At 44.0% G+C, this 25,097-nt stretch overlaps 1 protein-coding gene across 5 annotated transcripts in view; it reads right to left on the bottom strand.

Moving 5' to 3' along the window:
- Positions 1-25,097, bottom strand: part of TSPAN4 (tetraspanin 4) — a 517,256-nt gene that overhangs the window by 240,471 nt on the left and 251,688 nt on the right. The window contains exon 1 of one of the 5 annotated variants that reach the window (XM_088666035.1): positions 15,226-15,344. The exons of the other annotated variants lie outside the window; for them this stretch is intronic. The gene's annotated coding sequence lies outside the window, so the exon portion shown is untranslated. Of the gene's footprint in view, positions 1-15,225; positions 15,345-25,097 lie in introns of those variants that run through there. 5 annotated transcript variants of the gene reach the window in all.

Genomic DNA, 25,097 nt, shown 5'->3' with positions numbered 1-25,097 from the left:
TGGCTTCCGTTTGTAGACCGAAGTTCGTAAACAGGGCTGTTTTTAAACCGAGGTACCACTGTAATCTCATAATCTAAAGCAGGCATGTCAAACCTGCGGCCCTCCAGATGTTTTGGCCTACAACTCCCATGATCCCTAGCTAGCAGGACCAGTGGTTGGGGAAGATGGGAATTGTAGTCCAAAACATCTGGAGGGCCGCAGGTTTGACATGCCTGCTCTAAAGACACCTTGTGATGGGGGGAAACCCACAATTTTTGAACAGCATATCCCCATATCCCTCACATCAGATCATTTCTGTGATAATTGCCACAGATAGTTGTGTTATTGTGATGTGCCATCATAATGTGTTGTGCAAATCATGGCAGCTAACAGAACGGCCCACAAAATTCCAGGGAGGGGAATTATTGTGCAGTCAATTGTCCTGCCCAAGGAATTTTGCTGCCCAGTTCCAATCCCTACAGAGTTTACACAATATATTTTCACAAGAATTCCATCTCTGACATGATCCTTTCTGTCATGGCAATGGAATCTACATTTACTAATAAATTTAATGCCCCACTGACTTAGAAGCAAATGAGAGCTGTCAAGCTTTTCCAAGTGGCTACTAGTGAATACTAGTTCTTCTAGTTGTCCATTGTTTGCAGTTTATTAATGGAACTGAGCTCTTCCCAATAAATATACTGGGCACCCAAAGTATTTGCACATTATCTCAGTATCTCCATATTTATTGTGTAAGAACAGAACCTGAGGAGGTGCTCTCCCTTGGTGGAGGTCTGCAGGCAGAGGCTATAGACAGCAATCTGTTTGGGATGCTCTAAAATGTGGATTTCCTGCCATGACCAACTCCATCTGTGGCTTGAATGCCATAGAAGGCTTCCTCCAGCCCTAATACACACCTGTCACTATGTTGTGGGTTGCTTTCAACAGCTTTCTTTTTAAAGCTTGGAATATTTATTATGGGTCATCTTGTATAGGAGTTCACATTGAACATACAAGCAAACCTACCCTGCAATCTCACCTTCTATCAAGCATCAATTGACCCCTTTTGCATTTGATCCAGTAGCACACAGCTCAAAAGCCGCACCAACAAAGAAACATACTGCCCCAACATTAAGGGAAGGTTGCACAAACAAACAAACAAACAAACAATATCTTTTTTATTTGGGGTGGTTATTCAATCTTAATATGAGTATGAACGCATATTCCTTGTAATTATTTCTTTTTGGGGGGGAGGGGGTTGCCAGTTGCTATAAAAGCAACAGCTAATAGCCTGAGCTAGGATTAAAAACACAGGACATTATAAATGAACAGGTAACCACTCATAAGCCTATCTTATGACTTTCTCTCAAAGCAAAGTTCAATTAAAATTGTGGCCCAGCTAACTTTCACATTAATTGCTTGTTTAGTACTTACCACAGCTGATCCTTTGATAGCAGAAAAAGAGACCCAGTCCAGCATCCTGCACCTTTATTAACTGAAGATGTTCTGCCCACGGGCAATAGGAGATTGGCAGCCATCACTTCATAATAACTACTGTGTGTGTGTGGCTCCAGAGCATATCCCAGCTCTATTCCAAAAGTCTTTTGCCAACAACTATCAATATACTAACAGCAAACCGACAGTTTCTGCACAAACCTGATGTTAGGGTGCATAGTCATCAAAGGAATACTGAGGGACATTTTCTGCAGGTCATGCTCCCTAGATATTTTTTTTTAAAAAAACCCACGTTCATCAGGAACTGTCCTATGTGGTGAGCCACATAACTGCATCCTCTCATGGAAGAAGCTTCCATAGCAGGCTACTGACGACTCCTAGGGGTTATGAGGCCTTCCTTTTGCAGCTGAGCCTTTCTTGAATCTCTACACTTGTGGAGCGACCTCCCCCCCCCACCCAGGTGATTCTAATCACCACCTTTGTTGTAATTTCTACAGCAGGTGAAGTTGCACCTCTTCACCTAGGCCTTTGGGTGAAGTGCAGTGGGAGATCAAACTGCCTGTTTGACTCTACTTTTTGCAATTTCAGTTACCTGCAGTTTTACTGTGGATTTTTTATTTTTTATTTTTGTATTTTGTGTAGTATATTGTGGTAGCTAGTATTATTAAATCAATTTTGGTTTTTATTTTTTGTATTTCTGCCCCAGGACCTTTGAGTGAAGGGCAAACTTTAATTAATTGATTGATTGATTTCAAAAACATATTTAAATAAAATCAAGTCTGCCCCTAGAGGTGTGCTCAAGCCCATGTAGGCATGCCTAATTGGAGGATCCTCCACAAGGAGTTTGTGAGATTTTTTTCTCTGGGGCTCCAGCAGATGACATCATTGTTCCTGCTGCCAAAAAAGTACCAGAGCTGTGCTCCCTACCCTGGTCCTGCCCCACCACCCCACTGCAACTCATACAGTGGCAAAGGGGTCTTTTCCATTTGGTTTAGTGGCGCCCTGCGCCATGGCACGCACCCAGCAGGGGCACCCAGCAGTGGTGTCCAGGAACAGCTATGCCTGTACTATGCGCTGCTTGTGTTCAGGGTGGTGAGTGAGGCGCTGCCGCTGAGGCAGCCGGCTCCAGGCGCCCAGCGCATCATGCCACCCCGCCAGCCAATCCAGCTAGCGGGGGGCATGGTTTGCCATGTTTAAACGGCAGGGGGGGCTGTGCAGACTATTCACCTCCTCTCTGCCATCCGCAGTGATGGGCAGGCGTAAAGTTGGAGCATGGAGGGAAGGAGAGGCGGTCTTCCAGGCCAAACCAGCTGAGTGTGCCCAGCTGGCTCATCTGGGGGGGGGGACGGGCGCTTGGCTGGCTGGCTGGCTTGCGTGCCGCTCCGCTCTGCTGCCCTCCCCTCCCCCTCTCTATGACCCCGAGATTCCGAGCGCCGATGACACGGATTCCGAGGCTCAGTTACGGAAGCAGCAGCAAGAGGAGGCGGAGAAGCAGGCGCTCCTGCCGCCGCCGGGCAAGAGAGGAGAGCGCTGCGAGTGCAGCCCCAACTCTGCCTCCCAGCTCTGGCCGACGGAGTTCAGCGGCGCAAGAGGAGAAGGAGCAGCCGCCGCAATATGAACCACTGCCAGCTGCTTTCCCTTGCTCTTGGTTTGAGAAGTCAAGCCAACACACAGCAAGAGGAAGCGAGTGGGTTTTGGGGTTCAGCAGGGACCCCCCTGCTGGGGTTGAGGGTTTTGGCATATGCCTCATGATGCAAACCCAGGATTTGTATTTGTATCTCAGACATGAGAAGCTTTTGGGCTGAGTGGCAAGGCTAGGCTTACTGGTAGGTATTTGCAAGTTGTATGGCAAGTTTGCAGCAAGATCATATGCATAACATCCCATTGTAAATGCGTAACATCCCATTGTATGGGAACACAGTACAGTTAAAAAAATAAAGATTTCATGTGCATGCACACTACTTCAGATGTCTGAAGAAGTGTGCATGCACACAAAAACTTATACCCAGAACAAAAGTGGTAGTGTTGTATACTTAATAATACGTGCAATGTTAATAAATGAGCAACTTAAAAAGTTTATGTTCCCTGTTTTCTTTTCCCAAGCAGAGATTTAAAAAAGGTCAACAACTCCGGGGAACATTTCCTAAAAAAGGTCAACAACTTTGGGGTTCCCCCCTTAAAAAAAGCCGACAACTCTGGGAAAGGGGGGGCGGCGGAGGGATCTTTGCACCATGGCACCGGATATGCTTAAGACGGCCCTGTACAGTGGTGGCAGGTATCCTGCAACTTTTGGAGCTCTTCTCATTCAAGAGATAAAATCTGGGGAATGGTGGCAGACCTAGTTAAAAAAAAAATCAATAATGCAACACAAAGCATGTGGTTGAAGAATGGATCATAGAAATTACTACAGATGGATACTGGTGCCAAGCTTGTGAATGAAAAACAAAGTGTGGGACTAAGCAAAATAATCTCTTTTTCCTGCAACAAGCCAGAGAATTGGCAAGATGAGATCATTTTCAATAAAATCCCTAATATAAAGATGCACTTTTGGGGAAAGAAATCCAGTATTCCTAAAGGGGCAATGCAATAAAAATCAATCCTGAGCTATTAGGAAAAGAGCACTGTAGCAATTACTGGCACTGGGGCACACAGTACAAACACTCTCGAGAGACACCTTGGCATAAGGGATGCTCCTGTGTGCTAGGTAGAGACAAAACAAGCATGCTTATCACATTACACATAACTGTTCCCCTCTGCCCCATTAACCCATCCCCTGCATCACCTATGCCAAGGGTAAGTGGAATTATGGCTCTCCTGAGTACATTCTTTAAAAAGTATTGCAACAGAATTAAGTAGGTCTAAAAATCCACTGCAGCTCTTAGTTTACCTCATAACTTTTTTTTTTAGGGAAAAAAGTTTTAACGCAAAAAAGGCAGAAGCTTCTAGCTTGCTATGCAGGCATGGAAAATATTCACAACCACTATAAAAACTATGGCGTTCTTCGTGTCAAGTCAATCCTGGAGACAGCTGCTTTCTTTTAATGTTACCTGCTGCCCTGGACTCATACCGATCTAGCTGCACACACAGGGCACCAATAGGCAAAATCTTCAAAAGTGTCCATGACGTTTGGAAGCTTAAAAGCTGGTCTATATTTGGGCAGAGGAAAGTAGGTTTCCATCAGGGGAGCCAAGACAAATGGGAAATGAAGCGGAAGTAAATGGTAAAACCTGAATTTTCTAGTGCAGAATTCACACACCTTTAATCAGATACCTTGCTCAAGTTAAAAGCAAATTATACAGGAACTGCATTTTGGGCTCCCCAAGGATTTAACGTGGTCTGCATTTATAATCTGACTGACTCAATCCACACTTCCTGGACTAATCATTGGATCAGAATGCAGTTATTCTTTATTCTTCACAGATTGGTGCAGAGATAGCATAGGATGTACATAAGGACCCATGTGAAAAATGACATGGCCTAGAAATAGACTGCTCTGCTCATCCCTAGTTAAAATGTTCCACAGCTGTTACCACCATGCAGGCCTCTGTGAATGCAAGATGCAACATAGCATTCGGACATTTCATCTGCCAGGGAATTCTACTAGGCAAATTGTACATGGAACAACCTGGCACAAGAATGCAAACGGGGAGAGAGGGAGAAACGGCTTGTTCCTGCTCTGCTCCTTCACTCAGTGCCATTTTCTCATGATGTTTTAGGGATAGGGCAATGGAGAAAACTGTTTTTGTCACTTTTAAGAACTTCCCTGGATCTTTCAAATGAGGACCTTAAGTCACAGTTTGACGCAAGGGGAAATGACTCCTCCCCCTTCTTCACCCGACAGCCAGGTACTTCGCACTTTGTCAGCATTGCCTTGGGAAGGCTTGAAAACATTTCTCAGACTCTTTATGGCAATGTTTGAGAATCCCTGAATCAGTTTATCCCCATATGCACACATGCCTTTTGATTCTACACAGGCTTTGACAATTTTTTTTATATTTTTTGTGATATTTTAATTTATTTATATTTCAACATGTGTTCTGGACAGCATGGTGGGATAGCACTGGTTGCCCTGGAAACCCACACCATACCTTGTCTGTTGAGAAAAATTAACTTGACCTTCACCATTCCATCAGTTAGGACCTATAATCAGCAGCCATTAACATCCTGCTAGGAAGGCATTTGCTTTCTGACAAGAAAATAAGAGAGGAAAATTGGCGCCTTCACATATAAGAATCTATGCATCGTGGGGCACTTATGAACCATTTGCCTTTTACAAAATGGATTTTGGTGAAGCAAGAGAGCTTCCTATTCTAAGAAATCCATCCAACTGTCAAACTTTCTGCAAACCACACTTCAGATTGGGCATGAGGGGTGATTACAATTATTAAGAATTTCTTAATCTGAAATAGCCAAAAGAACCTGATTTCAGAGGGCCTATGCTAGTTATAAATGCCAAAGCAACAAATCCTTTTATCTCAAACACACAAGGTACTTGTCTGAACAATACTAAAGGTATTCTGTTTAGAAACCAACCACAACAAATGCTTTATGCCAGTTCTTTTTCAACTCTTGATCTTACTGAAATTCGTATCTGCCCCCATTGCATTATTGAAATATCAATGAAAGAGTGGTGCTAGGAATGCTTTTTATTTGCAAATATAGGTCTGGGAGACTGGCAGGAAGACAGTGGCTAGGGGAGGGACTACTGGGGGAAAGCAGCGGGGAGAGAAACATAGTAAGTTACCTTATTCCTGGTCTATTTAGTCCAGCATTGTCTACTTTGACTAAGGGTTCATGTACATTTTTTTTGTGTGCCGTGTTTCTAGGCACTGATCTGGAATTTCCAGGTCCATACCCAAGTGTTTTGGTTGCTGTTGTTTTTTGTCCCAGCACTTTCCCCAGGAAAACCCACATTTTACTGCTGAATCAGAGCAAACCACAATTGGGTTTTCTGCAGACGATTGTTTCAGCGGTAAAATGCAGCTTTTTCCAGGGAAAGTTCCCAGACAAAAAAAATTAAACAAATGCTTGGACAGGGACCTGGAAATCCTAGACCTGTTCCTTGAAAGCATGTCACAAAAGGAAGTATAAAGGTAAAGGGACCGACGACTTGGGTTGCAGAGCTCATCTGGCTTTATTGGCCGAGAGAGCCAGCGTACATGAGGCCAGCATGACAAAGCCGCTTCTGGCGAACCAGAGCAGCACACAGAAACGCTGTTTACCTTCCTGCCAGAGCAGTACCTATTTATCTACTTGCACTTTGACGTGCTTTTGAACTGCCAAGTTGGCAGGAGCAGAGACCGAGCAATGGGAGCTCACCCTGTCACAGGGATTCAAACCGCTGACCTTCTGATCGGCAAGCCCTAGGCTCAGTGGTTTAACCCACAGAGCCACCCGCATCCCTCCCAAAGGAAGTATAGATGAGCCCTAATAGCAACCCTCCAGGATCTCTGGCAGAGGTCTATCATTTGCAGCTATAGTGGTACCTTGGTTCTCAAACTTAATCCGTTCCAGGAGTCTGTTCAACTCCCGAAGCCATTCGAAAACCAAGGCGCAGCTTCCAATTGGCTGCAGGAGCTTCCTGCACTCAAGCGGAAGCAGTGTTAGACATTCGGTTTCTGAAAAACGTTCACAAACTGGAACACTTACTTCAGGTTTGTGGCGTTCAGGAGCTGTTTTGTTCGCGAGCCAAGCCGTTCAAGTACCAAGGTACCACTGTAGATCCTTTTAATCAGAGATGCCACGGATCAAACCAAGGGCCTTTTGCATGCAAAGCAAGTGTGCTGTCTCTGAGCTTATGGCTCCCTCCCTCCTAAACACCCTTCCTCCACCCACTGACTGCTTCTGCCCTACAAACTGTCCCCTCTCAAAGTCACTCTGGAAAGAAGAAATGGGAGCATGAGTTTCAAGGCACATGATCATGAGGCAGAACATGGGTTTCACCTTCTTAGCCTAGTTTTCTTGATCTCACTTATTCTTGTACCTAGCTATCTGTCCAGAAGCTTTCCTTCCACTCGTGCAAAGTGAGAGAGGGAGAATCAAATCTGTGCACAAGGATCTGAGATGAAGCCACTCATAGAGGGTCCCTCCATCCTTCAGCTTTCCATTTCAAGAGGTACCAAGAGTTTGACTTTTTCAGAAGCACACAGAAATCAAAGGAGTTTATAGCATCAAATGCAACCTGAATACAGATTTAAAAACAGAGGTATTATCAGAGGAATAAGCCCTGCAATCTTTCAAAAACTGTTCATCTCTGACCCAGTGTAGTACATGACTTGAGTGAAGGCCATCAGAACAATATAAGAGTAGAAAGTAAGATACCAGCTGATGCAGTGGCAACATGTTTTGTGCTAACACCCTGGCTTCAGCGCTGCCACAGCCTCCGAATTTAATTTTCAGCACTTTTAGCGTTGATCCCAGTGTCATACACCTTGTGAAGTGATCGCTTGACCCAATGTATTGGGAGCCAAGATGAAAGGCCTCAAAAACAAAACAAAACCCATAGGAATGTGCTGACAGCTGTAAGAAAGAAGACACTCAGGAGACTCAGAATTGGCATGTCAGCCAGCCCACACTAGCAGCACCTTGTGTTGATCATGGCCTCCTTTTCATTATTCCTACGTGGAAGAGGGGGAAAACTCCCTTTTGGCAAGAACAGTAAACTGCTCACTTCTTTACGGTGGGTAAACAAGCATTAGCATGTGTTTGTTCAGTATGTTGAGAAATGACTTCCAGAAGGATTGCCTGATATGTTGTTGATCTGAATCTCAAAGACAGCTTGGATGTGTCAGCATGTGCAAGTGCTACAAGAGAGGCCCCCTGTTTCTGAGCAGTTCTCCTACTGCTTGGTTTCTCTACTTGCTGCCACTGCATCTGTTCCTATCAGTGGCTGGCAATGAGAGCCCTCCGCTTATGTCTGCCAGCACTACAGCCTAACTGACACATTCGGATGCATGCACAGATATCTTTTCTTTTCCTTCCCAAAATGCAAGTTGTACACAAAACAAACATGGAATTGCAAAATGGAGATGCAGTTCTGGGGTGGAGCTTTTGTTTTCTGCTTTTGGGTTCTTAGTTGTCTGCAGATCCCTGAAAGGACAGTGCTGCTGCAGTTGGACAAAATTCCCTCACATGCCTTCCTGAATGCAAACATGCAAGAACTGGAGGGGGTGACAGGAAGCCTTCTCATCCACTATTTCAATCCTAGGCCATGTCTCTAAAGCACATTTAAAATGCATGACTTCCCCCCAAGTATCCAGGAATGTGTAGCTTGTTAAAGGTGCTGGGAACTGACTCCCTAAACCACTATCTGAGAGAAGCCTTCACATGCCTAGTAGTCTTCTTGATTTATTAAAACATGCTGGCATCCTTTGGGCACTGGCGGTACCTTTCCTGATCTGCAGTATACATTGCAGCTGAGCTGCTATTACTGTGGTATTGAGCCACCCCCAAGATCAGGGCAGTCCAACTTTTCATACCAAGTAGGCCGCAGGAGTACTTCAACACAGAACCCATGGGCCACATGTTGCCTTGTTGTGCAGGAGGGAGGAGCAAAGCCAAAATTTGACGCCCCCCTGCTCAAGCCCTCATGCTGTCTTCCCAAAGTGAGACAGTGGTTTGGGAAGGAGACACAAGGCTCTGGCAGGTCCTAGAGCCTTCCCAACTTCTTCCCAAAGCTGGGAAAGCACTAACTAGGCTTTGGGAAGGAGAATGGAGGGCTCTAGGACCCTGTCAGAGCCCTCACGCCTCCTTCACAAAGCCCAGTACCTCCCTTAACCCAGCTTTGAGAAGGCAGCACAAGGGCTGTGGTGGTGGGGCATCAAATGCTACCGAGGGCCACCAAAAAAGGCCTCATAGTCCATAGGCAGCCCTTGGGCCATGTGTTGGACCACCCCACCCAAGATATCCCATCAGGTATCTTGGGTAATCACACAAGCACTTTGAGCAGTGCTTGAAAACAAACCAAAAGCCAGTGAAATCCTTTCCATATCTGCAAAACATGGTCCCAGTTAACAGTGTGGAGGCTGCATTTTGAACTCAATACAGTTTCTGGACAATCTTTGAAGGCAGCCTCACATACAGCACATTACCATAGCATCACTTAGCTGTGGCCCAGGAAAGGCCACAGCTGCTGAGCCAGCCTAAACTGATGGAATTATTTGAGTGGTTAGTATTGGTGCAAGAAAAGGTTGAGTAACAGACAAGAGGCAGACAAGGTGTCCATTCGGACTAGGGCCAAGGGGTTGACCTGGACAGGTGAGCAAAAGGCAACAGCAGCCCATTAGAACCCAGGGGAAATGGGGCCTCAGAAGTGACCAGAACTGGCCTAATCCTAGGAGAGTGGCAGGGTCAGGAAACCTGTGCAACAGATAAGCTGAGAGGCCTGTGGGCATCCATACTTAAATTTGGCTTGAGTGGGTAGGAGATACTGCTGCCTTGAACAGACAAAAGCAGGACTTGTAGCACTTATGCAAGACCTGGCACATCTGGAGGCTTCATAGTACCCACCAGTCACAGTAGCCAGTGTTGCACATCCCTGTCCCTTTTTGCACCTGAGGAGAGCTCTGAAGCACTAGCACACACTGTCTGCAGTAGCTCACCAGACTAAGTTCTATCCTTAGACCCCCAGATTTATGTTTCACACCCCAGAGCGGCTAATATTCTCTCTTGTTATTCGGGGCATGGCAGGCTATAAGGAGGGATTGCCATATCCAAGAACACCAGGAACCCAGATGGGAATGGATAAAGCACCACTTTGTCAATACTATTTTATGAAAAACCAGGGAGGAGGAGTGATACCACAGAGTTCTGAATTCTCTTGGAATATTTCCCACACAATGACAGTCTGAATCATGATTAGGTAAAGATGGGTTATTTGCATCATGCAATGTCATTCTGTCATTCAGTGGGAGCCTTGGCAAGTCAGAACAAAAACAAGGACAAAGTAATCTGTGCCTGAGCTTCTCCTGCCAAGAGACCAATCTGCCGCTAGGCAGGATTTCACAGGGGACTCCAAATGAAATCACCTCACCATAAAAGGTGAGCATCTGAGCAGTAGCCCATTTGCTACCAGCATCAATGTTTGGGGCAAAGCAAGAGAGTAAGATGGGACTGGCAACAATTAAGAAAAGAAAAGCTCATGACTTGTCTCTGCTCTTCTATGTTTCTTGGCATTCCAAGACGAAGGTTGAAAGTCTGCCATGCACTGGTTGAAAAACATTGGAGTGGCAAGCTTCTAAGGAACCTGCTACTCTACACAGCAGAAAACAGGCATTTTCAGTACATTTAATACCTCGGAGTCAGTTCCCACACAGAGAATTGATTTTTCTTTTTAATTGCAGTCACATTGTCTCACTGCAGAGATCCCCATGAAGCATTCCTCAGACTTATGCCTGACATTCCAAGAATTTCCAGGGATTAAACCAGCCCTCAGTGGTGTGAGAAGGGCATTTTTAAAGCTAGAAGTATATGATACACATACTAGAAAATTGCCCAAGCTAACCTTTGGTATGAAAAAAGATCAAGGAGCTGATTCACTCTTGCATATGCATTACTTCAGGGCCGGCACAGCCACTGGAGGCAAAGCGGGCAACCGCCTGGGGGTGGTAAGATCCTGGGGCAGCTGCTTCAGCTATGCAAACGCCTGCCTGCATTTTTGGAGGCAGCTCGGCAGCTCATCAGCTGAGTGGTATCCCCTGCATTCCAGGGCCTTCTGATCTACACCAGCTGCCAAGAGCATAGATATAGTTGTAAGGGAAGTAAAGAAGTGACAGGCACTTTTTCAAAAGAAATGAGAAAAGGGTATTGGTCAACACTTCCTTGTTCAGTTTGCTGCTGCTGCTTAGGACACAGCAGGACACCAAGTTTGGTGTGGAAGAAGGGACAGGAAAGGGGCAACAATTTAATTTTCCCAGGGCTTTAAAACACACACACACACACACACACACACACACACACACGCCATTGGCCAGATTTGTAAACATCTGATGATGCACAGCTGAGTATGTGAACAGATTTCAGAAACTTAAATCCATTACTTGTATGAGTTATAAATCCATCCATTGAATCTGCATGTGAATAGAATTGTAGATAGAAAAACACAGGAGATTATGTCTGTAACAGCAACTCCCTTGGATTTGCTTGGAAGGTTTCTGTGTGAGAGAGAAGCAGATTGCTAAAATGGTGCCTGACACCTGTGGTTCTTGTTTTAAATCAGGGATAGGAAACCCAAGGCCCTCCGAATGGACTCCCCCTCCCCCTTCAGCCCGTATGATCAATGGTCAGGGAAGACAGCAGTTGTAGCCCATCATCACCTGAAGGGTTACAGCAGACTTTCCAAAACCTGGGTCTGCAGCTGCTGTTGGACTACAACTCCCATCACCCTAGCAGGAACAGTGGTCAGGGAAGAAGTGAATTGTATTTCAAAAACAGCTGGAGACCCAAGCTTGGAAACCCAGGGTTATTCCAAATTCCTTTTTTAAGCACTTACATTAGAAGTAATGAGCATTTTCTACAAACTCAAGGCAACTACAATAGTTCATCAATAAATATACTGTAAATCAGGCACGTCCAACAGGTAGATCGTGATCTACCAGTAGATCACTGGACATCTGTGGTACATTGCTGGGGCCCCCCAAGAAGCTCAACAAGTTTGGCTCCTCCCAAAACAGCTCAACATTTTTGCCCTGGACCCCTAAAAAATGTGGCTTCCCCCTTCCTAAAAAAAGTTCAACAATTTCAACCTGAACCCCCCCCCCAAAAAATGGGCCTTCCTCCTTCCTAAAAAAAGAAAAAAAGCTCATCAAGTTTGACCTGAACCCCCCAAAAGGGGGTAGATCACTGGCAGTTTTTAACTGTGAGTAGATCACTGTCTCTTGGAAGTTGGCCACCCCTGCTGTAAATGATTCGTTGACTAAATGGTATAGCTCTGTTGACAAGCTTCATGATGTAAAACTTTGCAGGCATGGCTCATTCAGGCATGAAAATCATGACACTGCAGTCCTTAAGTAACAAATACACACTTTTGCCAGACTGCTTCTGGGACACACCATTTTGGATATCCAATACTGTAACCTGTCCTAACTCCCACCCCGAAACATGCAGGCAGATAACTTTTCCTTGGAAGTAAGGAAGATATATTTATTTAAGCAAATAATGGTAAAGGCTCAGCTATAGATACAAGGCTCAGGAGTCACGCTTCTGACCATGCTGGCTGGGGTTGAAGGGAGTGGGGAGCCTAGCAACATTTTGAAGGTTGCAGGCTCCCCTCTCCTGCTTTGAACTTTTAAATGCTGAAGATTTCGGGAATTAAGGCAGGGGAAATCAAATAATTGTGAGACATGACAAAACATCAATCTAAGGTGTTGTTAAGGATTTGGGCAAAAGTGCTAGCTGCATTGTGGAGCTTTTTGGCCTTAATTTCCATTTGGTTTAAAATAGGACTAGGATTTAATCAACTTTAACCCCACTGAATCAAACTACGTGCCCTCAATTTGTGTATGTTTTTTTTAAGAAGAAACTTAGATTCAAGTACTGTAGTTTAAATTAGCTAGGGTGTGGAATGAGCTGATAATGCGCAATATGTTTTTCTTCACATTCACACAAAAAAGAACGTTTGCAGGAGGGGGAGAGGAGGATTGGCAGACTACGTTTGCTGTATTTCAGATATGAAGTTTATTGCAAAAAAAAAAGCCTGTGTCACTCGTCAAGTCACTTTAAAGTCATGACTGGGGAGAGGGCTTTGAAGAATAAGAGAGAGAGAACTCCCCCCCCCCACTCTGCATCTGTACTCCACACAGCCTTTGCCATCTTGGGCGCTATACTTTCTGAGCAACTCAATTTCCAGTTCCTTGAAAATGCTGACATCTCTTTAAATGGCAATATTCTCTAAAACCACAGAGAAAACGTAGCTTCTGCTCCAAGTCATATAAAAGATTATTCTGAGCTTTGAAATGATACTAAATTTAAGCTGCAATTTCAAGTGGCTGAGAAGAGATTGGCATTTTAATGGCTGCCTCCCAACCCCCCAACCCCACCCCACCCAACACCACTCTTCTCTCAATCCCTTTTTGCCACATAATTCCTCATGTCAATTCTTTGGATTTCCTTCCAAACATTCCATTTAACTATCAGACCCAATTCACATTACTAGCCCCTACCTTCATAGCATTACAGCCCGGTTGAGCCTAAAATCTTAAAGACCAGTCACTATTTCCTCAAAGCCGCAGAGTTGGAAAGTTAAGAGTTTGGATGATAAAGCTGACATACAGACATAATGAACAACTGGATAATTCAAAATCACTACCAATATCTCTAAGTCAGGGATGGGGAGCCTGTGGGTCTCCCTATGTTGGGACTACAACTCCCATCACCCCTGATTACTGGCTATGTTGGCTGGGACTGATGGGAAATAGAGTCCAACAATATCTGTAGGGTCACAAGCCCACAGGCTGTGTTTTATTATTGCACAACTCACATTCATGTATTTTCACATTTGTATCTGTACTGCCTTTCCTTCAAGGTTTTCCCCATTTTATTGAAAAATGTAACTTTGGCATTACAACTGTGCCATGTTTCCGTTGCTGCTCCCTTCTGTTGGAACGCTGTACCTCTTGAACACTACATGGCTCCCTCAGCTTCTAATTTTAAACCTTTATTAAAAACCCATCCCTTCATCCTCACATTTTGAATTGACTCATCGTTCACCCTTTACTTTTCCTTCTCTGAGGTGTCCAGTCTTTAATGTGAGCCTGTAGTAAGAGATTTTTCTTTTTATAACCCTTGGAATGGTGCCTAGCAATGCAAGAGGTGCCTTAGGCATCGTTTTAAAGTGATAATAATTTTGTCTTCACAATTTGTCTTTGAGCTTCATTAACCTGTAGCATAGTGACTAGCTGAAGGTCAACCATACAACATAGTGGGTTGTATGGGGAGCTGAAATCTGGCCTCGCTTGTTCAAGATAGGCACTCGGCTCACACTATCACACCAGCTTTCATTGCTATTTGCTCATTTGTGTGTATGTTTGTGGTACCTTTGTGGTGCCCACAATAGTATATCTGGTTTGCCGCACAAGCCCCCAAAAGGTTGGTGATCCTGGATTTTGAATATTTGTATGTGACCTTCAGTTTAACAACTTCATTATGTTTGCAAAGCATGTATTCTGCCACTGAGCCACAATCCCTCTCCTCTACTCCTACCCCAAGGTATCAAATACAAATGAAGGGGCCAAGAAACACAAAAGAAGTCTTTCCAGGGAGTGTGAGAGCACAAGATCGTACACAAAACAAAGAGGAACTATTCTCTCTCTAGGCTTGTCCACATGTGCCTGTCCTCTGCCTAGAAAGTGCGAGTGATTTTCCACTTGACCTACACCTTTCCCAGTGAAAATCCGCTCTTTAGTGTTAAATCAGAGCAAGTGCCAAACCAAAGAAAACCCGAATTGCCTTTTGCTCTGATTGAGTGCTAATGAGTAGTTTTCCCCAGGAGTGTGGGGGAAGCAGTGGAACAGAAGGAAGTGTGGATAAGCCCTCTGTCTCTAAGCATTAGGGCTTGCGGTCATTTAAAAAAATGGATTGCCAACAGGTTCATGACACCAAAAGGAAGCATTCCATTACACAATGCATAATGAACTTATGGAATTCATTGCTGTAAGATGTGATGATGGTCACTAGCTTAGATGGGCTTTAGGAAAGGATTAAACAAGCGTATGGAGGACAAATGTATCAAAGGCGCTTAGCTTGGATAGCTAAGAATGGATCCTCTAAGTTGATATGCAGTATATTTTTGCTTACCAGACACTTAGGTAAAATGACAGATGATGGTTCTGTATACCACGCCCTGCTTGTTTGCTTTTCAGTGGCATCTTACTGTCTACTGGTGGGAAGAGTTGTGGTCTAAATGGATCCTTGATCTGGGAGAAAGAAAGTAGCCAATGTACAGTATAATACTGAGAGTAGGATATGTGGGACTAAGGAATAAGAAATAGCCTTTTTTATTTCACTCCAAGTGAGGTGATTCTGAAGACAAGCTTCCCACCTCTTCCCCCACAGAAATCACTTGGTCCACAGGGCATCACGAAGAGGAAATGGCTCATTTCCAATGAATTCAGCTATGGAATATTGTAAATTATCAAGCATATAGGAGAACAAGTCTATCTGAAGAGGAATCAACAGGGCTTGAGGTTATGGGAGACAGCTCAATGGAGGTTTGTGCAGCAACTGCGGAAAAGGTGAATTCCATGTTAAGATTGTTAGGAAAGGGAACAAAAACAAAACATCCAATATTGTAATGCCTTTATAAAACTCTACAGAGCAACCACACTTGGAATACTGTGTATCATTCTAGTTCCTGCAACTAAAAAAGCATACTGTATTGTTAAGCTGCAAATGGTGCAGAAAAGAGCATCAGAGCTGATCAAGGGAATGGAGCAACATCTTATAAGGAAAGGTGACAACATTTAGGGCTTTTTTAGTTTTAGAGATTGAAAGGCAAGTGCAGGGAGATGTTTTGAGAGAGGTGTATAAAATTAGGTATGGTAAGCAGAGAGTGGATGGGTTTTTCTCACTCTCTTATAATACCAGGGGTCATATAATGAAACTGTATGGTAGCAGGGTCCAGTCAGACAGGATGTACTACCAGTTACTGGGGGAAATGAGCTCATGGGCTAATGAGTTCATATCCTGCTTGTGGGTTTCCCATAGGCATCTAGCTGGCCACTATGGGGAAAGAATGCTGGGCTAAATATGCCAATGCACCTATTGTGTTCTTACTATCAAACTGATCAAGTACTTGCATAAGAATTTGCTATGTTCTAAAATTATTTTCCTGGAAGGGATTGGGGAGGGAACATTTGAAGTTAAAAGTGAACCCGTTCCTTTGGAGGTTCCCCAGTTAATAAGAAGAGCTCTGATGGAGCTGACCCACTGAGTTCAGCATTCTGTTTCTAGCAGTAGCCAGTCAGGTCTAGCAGGAAGCCTGCTACAAGGGCACAAGAACAGCAACACTCCCTTCAAGTTGGTTTATAGCATCTGGTATTCAGAGGCACACCGTCTCCAATCATGGAGCTAACCAGTCACTGGCATCCCCATCCTTCCAGGAATGCTTCATGCTGCCCTAGAGAAGTGGCAGGTACAAATGCTCCCCCCGCCCTTCACTCCTTTAGCTAAGATATAACAGAATTCAGAGATCTGAGTTTAATGGACCACTTTCTTTTTCAGGGGCCAGTTTCAGACTTACATGATGTCATGGACTGGTTGGACGCAGAGGAATAGTGGGAGGAATCTGCTGGGGAACCACCAAGGGAAGAAGGCTCAGTCTGGGGAGCGGTGATGGGACAACGATGGGTCGTTAGAGGGAGAAGAACGGGAAGAGGAGAAGCTGAAGGGGTGGCAGGGCTTAGTGAGCTAGAAGAGCCTGTGGCAGACAGAAGTCAAGAATCGGGGGCAGAAGATGAAGCAGGCAAGTGGGGGGGGGGGTGAGGTCCAAGAGGCAGAGATGAGTCAGGCTGGTGAAGAGTCACAGGTGTCTCTCCCTCCTGCTGTGACAACCTCCCCTCCTCCTGACTCCCAGAACCAGTGGTGTGGCAACAGGTTGCACACAGACGCAGCCTCTGATTGCTTGAAAACAGCCCCAGAAAAGAGGGGACTTAGGTGGCTATGGGGAGGTGGGGACTTTCAGTCTCGGCAACTGATTTCATGGAGCAAGACCACCAGAAATGAGCTGCTGCACTCATTAGGCCTGACACTCAACTCCAACTTTGAATTGTGTGGTTACTGACCAGCAAGCTCTGTGACACATGCCAGTGCTGTGCAAAAGAAACAACTACCCACATTCCCTGTTATTCAAACTGATATGGGGTGAAATAAACCACGCCTACCATATACTACTTATAAAGACACATTTTCCAGCCCTCTTCTACACTTGATACATGAGAATTCTCATTCTCAAGCATGAGAATTCCAGCCTGTAGATGTCAAAATGATGAATCTCACTCCCAAGCTAAAGGGAATCTCAAAAACAGAACTCATGGTATTTGATCTTTGTCTGTGATCAGTGAAACTCAATTCATATGAAACTCAATGTGATCAATGAAACACAATTCATAGTTGGCTGGGAGAAGTGAAACTATGCCTACACCTCCAGAGAAGAGATGCCTCAGGACTCAAGTGGTTTGTCATCTCAGCAGGTACCAGGCCTGACAAATTCCATTGCAGGTAGCCATATCTGTTGTAGCAAAAACAGAGTGTCTTGTGGGATCATAAATGGCTGACACATTTATTAAGGCATAAGGTTTTGGGGACCAGAACCCCCAGTTCATCATAGGGCTGGCAAAGGAAAAGAAATTCAAACTCAACAGCTTTTCTGACAACTGCGTGAAGCCACTTATCCTTTCAAAAACAAGGGGGGGATATGTTGACTTCTCACCTACTACATACTTAATTTTATTCTGAAATGTTTGGCAGATTGTCCCCCATTCAAAAGTGAACTTGTGCCCCTGTCTTTCTGAGACAAGTCATCTCACATTCAATCTGCACTGTCTGTGGCAGGGAAGACACCTTTCTATTCATATCTATTCCTTGCCAAGCAGAGTTGAAAGGTTCATCTTCCCCTTTCCTGTCAGGACATTCTCCCATCTTCCAAACCTCCAGCACGTACACACACACACACGCGCGCGCACACACACACACACACACACCACAGACTCCATCTCCCCCATTCAAACTCACTTATGGCAACAATACAACAAGATGTCCTCTGTATTCCTCAGAAATCACACCGGCGTTATTCAGCTGCCTGGAAGCAGCACCTGCTGCTAAGGCTACAGATGTACAAGGTGAACTAAAAGGCATCTGTCTACATAACAGACGGTATGACCACAGACATACAGTATAACAAGTCTTCAGCATTTCTCTTCCCATCTGTCACACTATTTTCGGCTTGAGTTTCACGATTTCAACTACCCTAATGAAACAATCCCACAGCAATATTTTATCAGCAATAAAACAAAGGGGAGGGAGAGAAAAGGGTGTGCCCATTTAGTTAACATAAAAGTTAGCTAAAGCGATTACTTTTTTATGGAGGTTTACTACACTGAAAACAATATACAGTATTTAAGGGAGGAGACATTAAGATGGAATGACTTCATATCTCCCTCCCTCTCTACAAAAAGTTCATAAAGGAGAAAAGTTCTCGGTGGAGTAGTAGGCAAAAGGCTATTCCACTATTCTAGGTTAGAGAAAACGCCTTTGACAGGTCTATAAACAAGAACATAAGCAAACTATTACAAAAAGCAAGTATTCAGTGCTTAATTCATTCCCAGGATTTGGAATCCAAGCTGTAGAACTGCAGACTTCGTTCAGATGCACACCCATGTGGCATTATCCATTACATATTTCCCCACATGTATGGGCTAAAAACTTATTTTTTAAAACAATGGCTGAGATTTCCAGGGAGCTACATACCGTGCACAATGCCGCATCCTGTGCTTTCTCTGTGCTCCTGTAAAAACCGTGACACTCAGTCATTCACATGTCAGCAATAGTCCTAGTCCCACCAGCAGTAAAGCTCAGAGGAAACAAGAATGACCTAGCATGCTGGGCCTAATGAAATGGCCCTAGGACAAGAGTATTTCCACACTCCAGCACACAACACCCACGATGATAGACCTGCCGTTCCTCCAGATAGGCAGCTCTCTGGTTCAGGGTGGAAGAGAAGCCCTCCCTCCTCCAGCTAAACATTTCACAGGAAAGAAGTCAGTTTGGATTGCATACCACAGTCATCCAGGCCTGGCTGAGCACATCTAAACCTGCGAAAAGCAAGTACATTATTTATTACTATGAGAACGAAAACATTAAAATTGGGAAATGTGTGGAGGTTCTCTCTTCCTGGAAGTGCTAATAGCCCAGGCAGCATCCTATGGAATGGTTTTGTTTCTCTTTGGGGAAAAGCATTTTAAGTTAATTCTTAACAGTCCCTATGGAGAGAAATGTACAGCTGACATGACACTGGAGTGGTACCTCACAATACTGTATTATGGTGTTCATGTAATATAAAAGCAGTAGGTGGGGCGAATATTATTGTGATCTATTTACCTACCCTGCCAACACCAACACACACACACACACACACACACACACACACACACACACACACACTTACACACACTTTCCCCCGCACAGGGGGTCAAGAGGAATCTGGAAAAGGAGGGGAAATGGTTTGGGAGAGATGCGGCTACTTCTGCCTCCATCTCACCTTGGATCACAAACTGCAGGACTTGGTGTTTCATTTCCTTGCTTTGTAGCATCTCTTTACGAGACAATTTGTTTTAGTACCTGCCATCTGTATTTATGGCATGAGAATTTCCAAGCAAATACTTTATGGTGGCCTTATATAATTGAAGCTAAAATGATTACCAAGCATCTCTGTCAGATGGATTCCTGAGTGAACTTTTCTCAAAATGGCATTAACTTTCAGTTCTGCTTACAACTTTAGAAACGCAATAGACTTTTGTTACAATTCCCGCCCTCATAACTCACTCTCAATGAAAGGTCATCTTCTACACTTAATATTCCATTAACTCACCATCCAGCGGATAAAGCTACCCATGATGAGAACGAACATTTTACTGCTTTCAAAAAACTACCCACTGCCAGAATAAGACTCTTCAGCTATTAGCTATGCCACAGCCTCATAGACAGAAAATGCGATGAGCGCGTACATCTCATGTGATGGATTTCTTAGCTCATGATCCATAACAGAGCCTTACACTCTGTGGTGGAAATGCTAGCTAGAAATAGTTGAAAGAGGAGAGCACATGCCCTGCTAGTGCACTGGAACTGCTAGTTAGGATGGGAGATTGCTAGATGCTGCAGACTGACATGTACTAAAACAAAATGAGACAGCACCCAAGCTTACCAACGCTCTCACTGTTCAGCACCTCCGCTGCCAGCAGTGACTTGCACTACACATCAGTCATGAGAAAAGAACTGCCCTGCCATGCATGCATGAACCAATGATACCAACAGTTGTTGTTTCTGCAGCCTGCAAGGGTCTCATGAACTGATTGCACTCATTGCCTTGCACATTGTTTCTAGAATTCTGCAGGTCCCAGAAGCGGTATCACTGTGCATATGCAGGAATACTAAGGGGCAAAAAAAAGGCCTCCCAAACATGAGCTGCACGCAATGGAAATCTTTTGCCACCTGCTTAATCCAGAACCAAACTGATATTCTATGTCATCTCCATGCACAAACACCACCAGACATAATGCAAACTTGTGGCTTGGTGCGACATACATTAACCACGAAGAACCCTCAGGCTTGTGTGGCTCACTTCTCCCCATCCCTCCTAAAAATGCTGATATCATATAAGGTTCCTTCCCATTCACAGAATCATAGAATCATTCATTATTGTTCATGAAAGAAGACCATTGGTGTAAGCTCTTAAACAATTATACACCTTTATGGCCTTCATATAATAAAACATGAAAAACCAATATAAAAAATGTTCAGGAGACAAATGTCATTGCTGACACAACCAACATGGCACCACCCCAAACCAAGGGGAGGCATCGTGAGATAAAAAGAGGCCTTATAAGCATGTATGTGTCCGTGTTTTGGAGAGTATGGCATTATGAGATAGTGTTAGCAACAAAAACATGGGTCAGGCCAATGGCCCATCTAGTCCAGCATTCTGTTCTCACAGTGGCCAACCAGTTGCCTATGGGAAACCTCAAAGCAGAACATGAGCACAACAGGACTCTGGCCATCTGTGATTCCCAGTGACTGGTATTCAGAGGCATAATGCCTGTGACAGGGGAGGTAGAACCATTTCTCATCTTGAGGAATATTCAGCAGTTCAGCCAAGGAATGCCCCCTCCCATAAATACCATTGACTTACCTCATAGGGTTCTTTCAGACAAGATAAGAACTTGGCAGCACGTTCCATGTTATCTGAAATGGCTCCTAGGAGGCTAAATCAATGTTGGCAAAGCACATGCGGTTGCAAGGATAAAGCAACAGAAGTGCTAAGGAACTGCAGCTTCTTATTAAAGCAAACATTAAAGATAAGTATGCTAATTTAGATAAAACAAAACATTTTCCCAAATAAACTTTGGGGTTAATCCAAAGTGACCCTTAACCCGAGTGAAACTACGGTACTTAAGCAACTTGCCTGGAGTTTCTGCCATTCCTTGTTCAATGTGTGCCAAAAACAAACACAACTCAGTACACACCAAGCCTCAGAATGCTCTTGGCTTCCTGTTAGACACCTCAGGACATTTCTACACACACACACACACACACGCACACACACACACACACACACACACCAATGTGATCTCCGAGTGTGTTTTCCCCTGAGCATAGTAATACTCTCTCAGGTAATCTCAGAGAGATAACAGGAGAATATAGTCAGGACTCGTGTGCATGCACAAGATAGGGGGAGCTTTGCTGTGGTGGACACACAACCATGCCATTGCTCCCCCCCCCCTTTAAGATGCTGCTAAGCTACATACAGTATAAGGTAGAGGAGAGGGGCAATGTTGGAGGCCTTTAAAAGGGAAGTCAGTGCTACAGCTGTCCAGCTGGCAACCCTGCTGGTTCCAAAGAATAATGAAGCCAAGAACTAGAGCTATGCAAAAATTTATCCCACATTATTTTCCATCAATTCTCCATTCAATAATGAGAAAAGAAATTGTGCTTGAAAACTATCCAAGGAGAGAGAAATTTTCAGTGGAGTGAGGAGTCTGCACCCACCTTCCTTTCAAGGCAGCCAAGGAGCACTTGAGGGTGCACTTTCTTTCATTCTACAAATCTTTTCTCTGCTGGTCTGCAACCAGCAGCCCTTCCTGGGCACTTGCCTTTCCTGGAAACCCTGGGACATTTTCAGCTGGGATTTCCTGTAAGCACAGGAAGGCTGCCAAGGGTTTGCTGCTGTTGTTTTTTAAGAGAAGTCTTTTTACCTTTAAGGAAAGTAGTGTGGGAAAACAGAGAGAGGCATTAAGGAGTCTGCTTAAAAACAGAATGTGGCAGACAAATAGAAGTGTCTTGCTCAAGGAATTTTTTTAAAAAATAAACTGGACGGCATCAGGTGCTTTTGTGAAAAAAGCAACTCCTTGTTCATGTGCAGTTGGGCCCTAAGTAATGGGAAATTTATAGGGCATCCTTTGCAAGCATGGGAATAGCCAAGGGGGAGGGGGAGGGGGTCAGCTGTCCCCCAATAAAGTAAATCAATAAATATACTTAACTAACTGAGGTTCTGCCCCCCAACATAAAGCCTGGTCAACCCTAGTTTGCTTCACATTTGTCAATTTGATATTAGTCTTGTATCATTTTAATATAATTAGTAAATCTTGCTTATTCACAATATTCCAAACGGGTTTGTTCATGATGCACTGCAATAACAAATATTCAGTATGCTATCCCCTACTATAAGATTTGCTGCTAATCTGTCATATTTATCCAGAACAAAATCTTTATAACAACCTCATAAGGTGCTTAGCAGGTTCTCAAGTTTTGTCTAATTGCAGTATTTGTCTAATTGTCTGGATGATTACTTCCTTCCAAGATTTCTCAGCTGAACAAGCCCACCACATGTGGAGATAATGCCCTTCTTGTTTACAACTACTCCAGCAATTTGAGAATGTAGCAGTAGCATACATTCTAAAGATTTTTCTAAGATTTAAGTTTCTACTTATTGGCCATAATGCAATGCAGAATTAAATGTGCTTAAGCCCACTTATTTCAATGTCTTATGTACAGACATCTCATTAATTGGACAAGTGCTTTTGCAGTTGGAAACACTAACTATTACTGATAACAAATACTAACAGACTTACCGTACATAAGGGATATGCTTTGCCACAGCCTGAAAAATCTTGCTGCTCACAGCTAACAAGCTTCTCACAGGACTACAGGTCATAAGGACAAAAGACAAGCTGCATACAATTCCTGACTTGGCCAGTGTCACTAAACTTAGTAGTTTTGCTTAGAACTTGACCCTACAAAAGTGCAGTGTTGCCTTGATCGTGCCAAGCTCTTAAATAGCTACTTCACTCTGGGCATAACAAAGTGGAATGGCTATGAAACTACTCATGTGCTTAAAGATAAGCTTGTGCCCAGTCCTTTACAGAAATGTCAGTAGACTAGTATAAGGCAGTATTCAAAAGACAACTGGAGAGATGATAAGAAGTATCAGGGTTTTACAAGTGAGGTGTGTGACATATAGCATCAGAGCAAGTTTCCCATAGATACTAACAGTACAGTAAACTATCAGCAAATGCCACAAATACCCGTTGCATTTTGGATATTAATAGGGAAATTATGGGACAGGTGAAACACCCACACTGCAACTGCTGGAGATTTGCCTGTCATGCAATACAGTATTTTAGGACTGGGTGAAATTCTTTGATAGTACAACAGGGTATCTCACAGGGAACAGGAAAAAACACACACAAATAATGAGAATCCACACCCTTCTGCATAAATGCTGTGTGGAAGATTCTTAACCTTATAATTGCATTGCTCTGTAAGATTCCTGTTCCTAAATGAAGAAAGCTATGTTAATATCATGTGTCAGAGGGATTTTGCTAAAACAAAAGGTTGCCATGACTGTGCTCTCTTCAGATGATCAATAAAATACAATTACACAAACCAAGCTCTAAAATCTCCTAAACTGCCATGCTCTATATCTGCCACTAGTAAGTCAGAGCCATCTTTAGGGCAAGTGATCACAGTCTTTCATAATCCTGATTGGCTCAATGCTACATAAAATTATCCTTGTTGCTAGTGGGGGATATCTACATGTTTGTTTGTTTTGAGAATGGAATATGCCCATGCATTGCACACGACCCCTTTTTAATTGCAGAATGAATGCTAGTTCCCTGTATGTCTACAAGGCACAGAGGAATGACAGTAGAGGCAGGGTAGAGAAAACACTGTCTGGAAAGCCCAAGTATATTGGCTCTATTTGCACGGAACACTAAGCCAAATTATGGCTTAGCATGAACAAGCAAGCATGCTAGTACCTATTTAGAAAATGGTGGCCATTGTATTCCTTTCCTGGTCCTGCTGCTGCCATGCTACAGAGAGCTAAGTCATGGTCTGGCTTAGTGTTACACGTGAACGAGAGATTGTGGTTTGTCTCCTGCAAAGATAACATGAGCACCAACCACAAGCAAATCTGGGGGGAAGCAGTTATGGCCGAGTGCAGGTGCTGAGGAGGCGTGGTGGTGGTGGTGGTGTGGTTGACCCACACGGCCAGCCATTGATACCCAATGCCTATGCCAAAGCCCAATGCCTATACATACTCAATGCCTATGCCAAAGCTTACTTACACCTATAATCAATAAAGATGTGGCTGTTTTCAATTCCAAAATGCTGTCATATCATTCACGCTGGTCTTACACATCCAGAATCCTTAGCCCACCCAGTAAACCCCTGCCCGCTAATGCTAAGTCAAACCATGGCTTAGCTCACACTATAGCATGCCATAGTTTGGCTCAGTGCTTTATTTTTTCCTTAAAAAATGTTAAAGGGTACTCTCATTTTGACTAAAGAAAACCACCATTTTATAGTTCGAATCCAGAAAAATAAATACAGTAAATGGACAAAAGCACAAAGGTTCACAAAATGTTTAAGGGTATGCATACCCCTGTTCCCCTCCC

This window comes from Zootoca vivipara, chromosome 1, assembly GCF_965207765.1.
Source record: "Zootoca vivipara chromosome 1, rZooViv2.hap1.1, whole genome shotgun sequence".
Lineage (NCBI taxonomy): Eukaryota > Metazoa > Chordata > Lepidosauria > Squamata > Lacertidae > Zootoca > Zootoca vivipara.
This window is presented reverse-complemented; position numbering and strand designations above follow the sequence as displayed.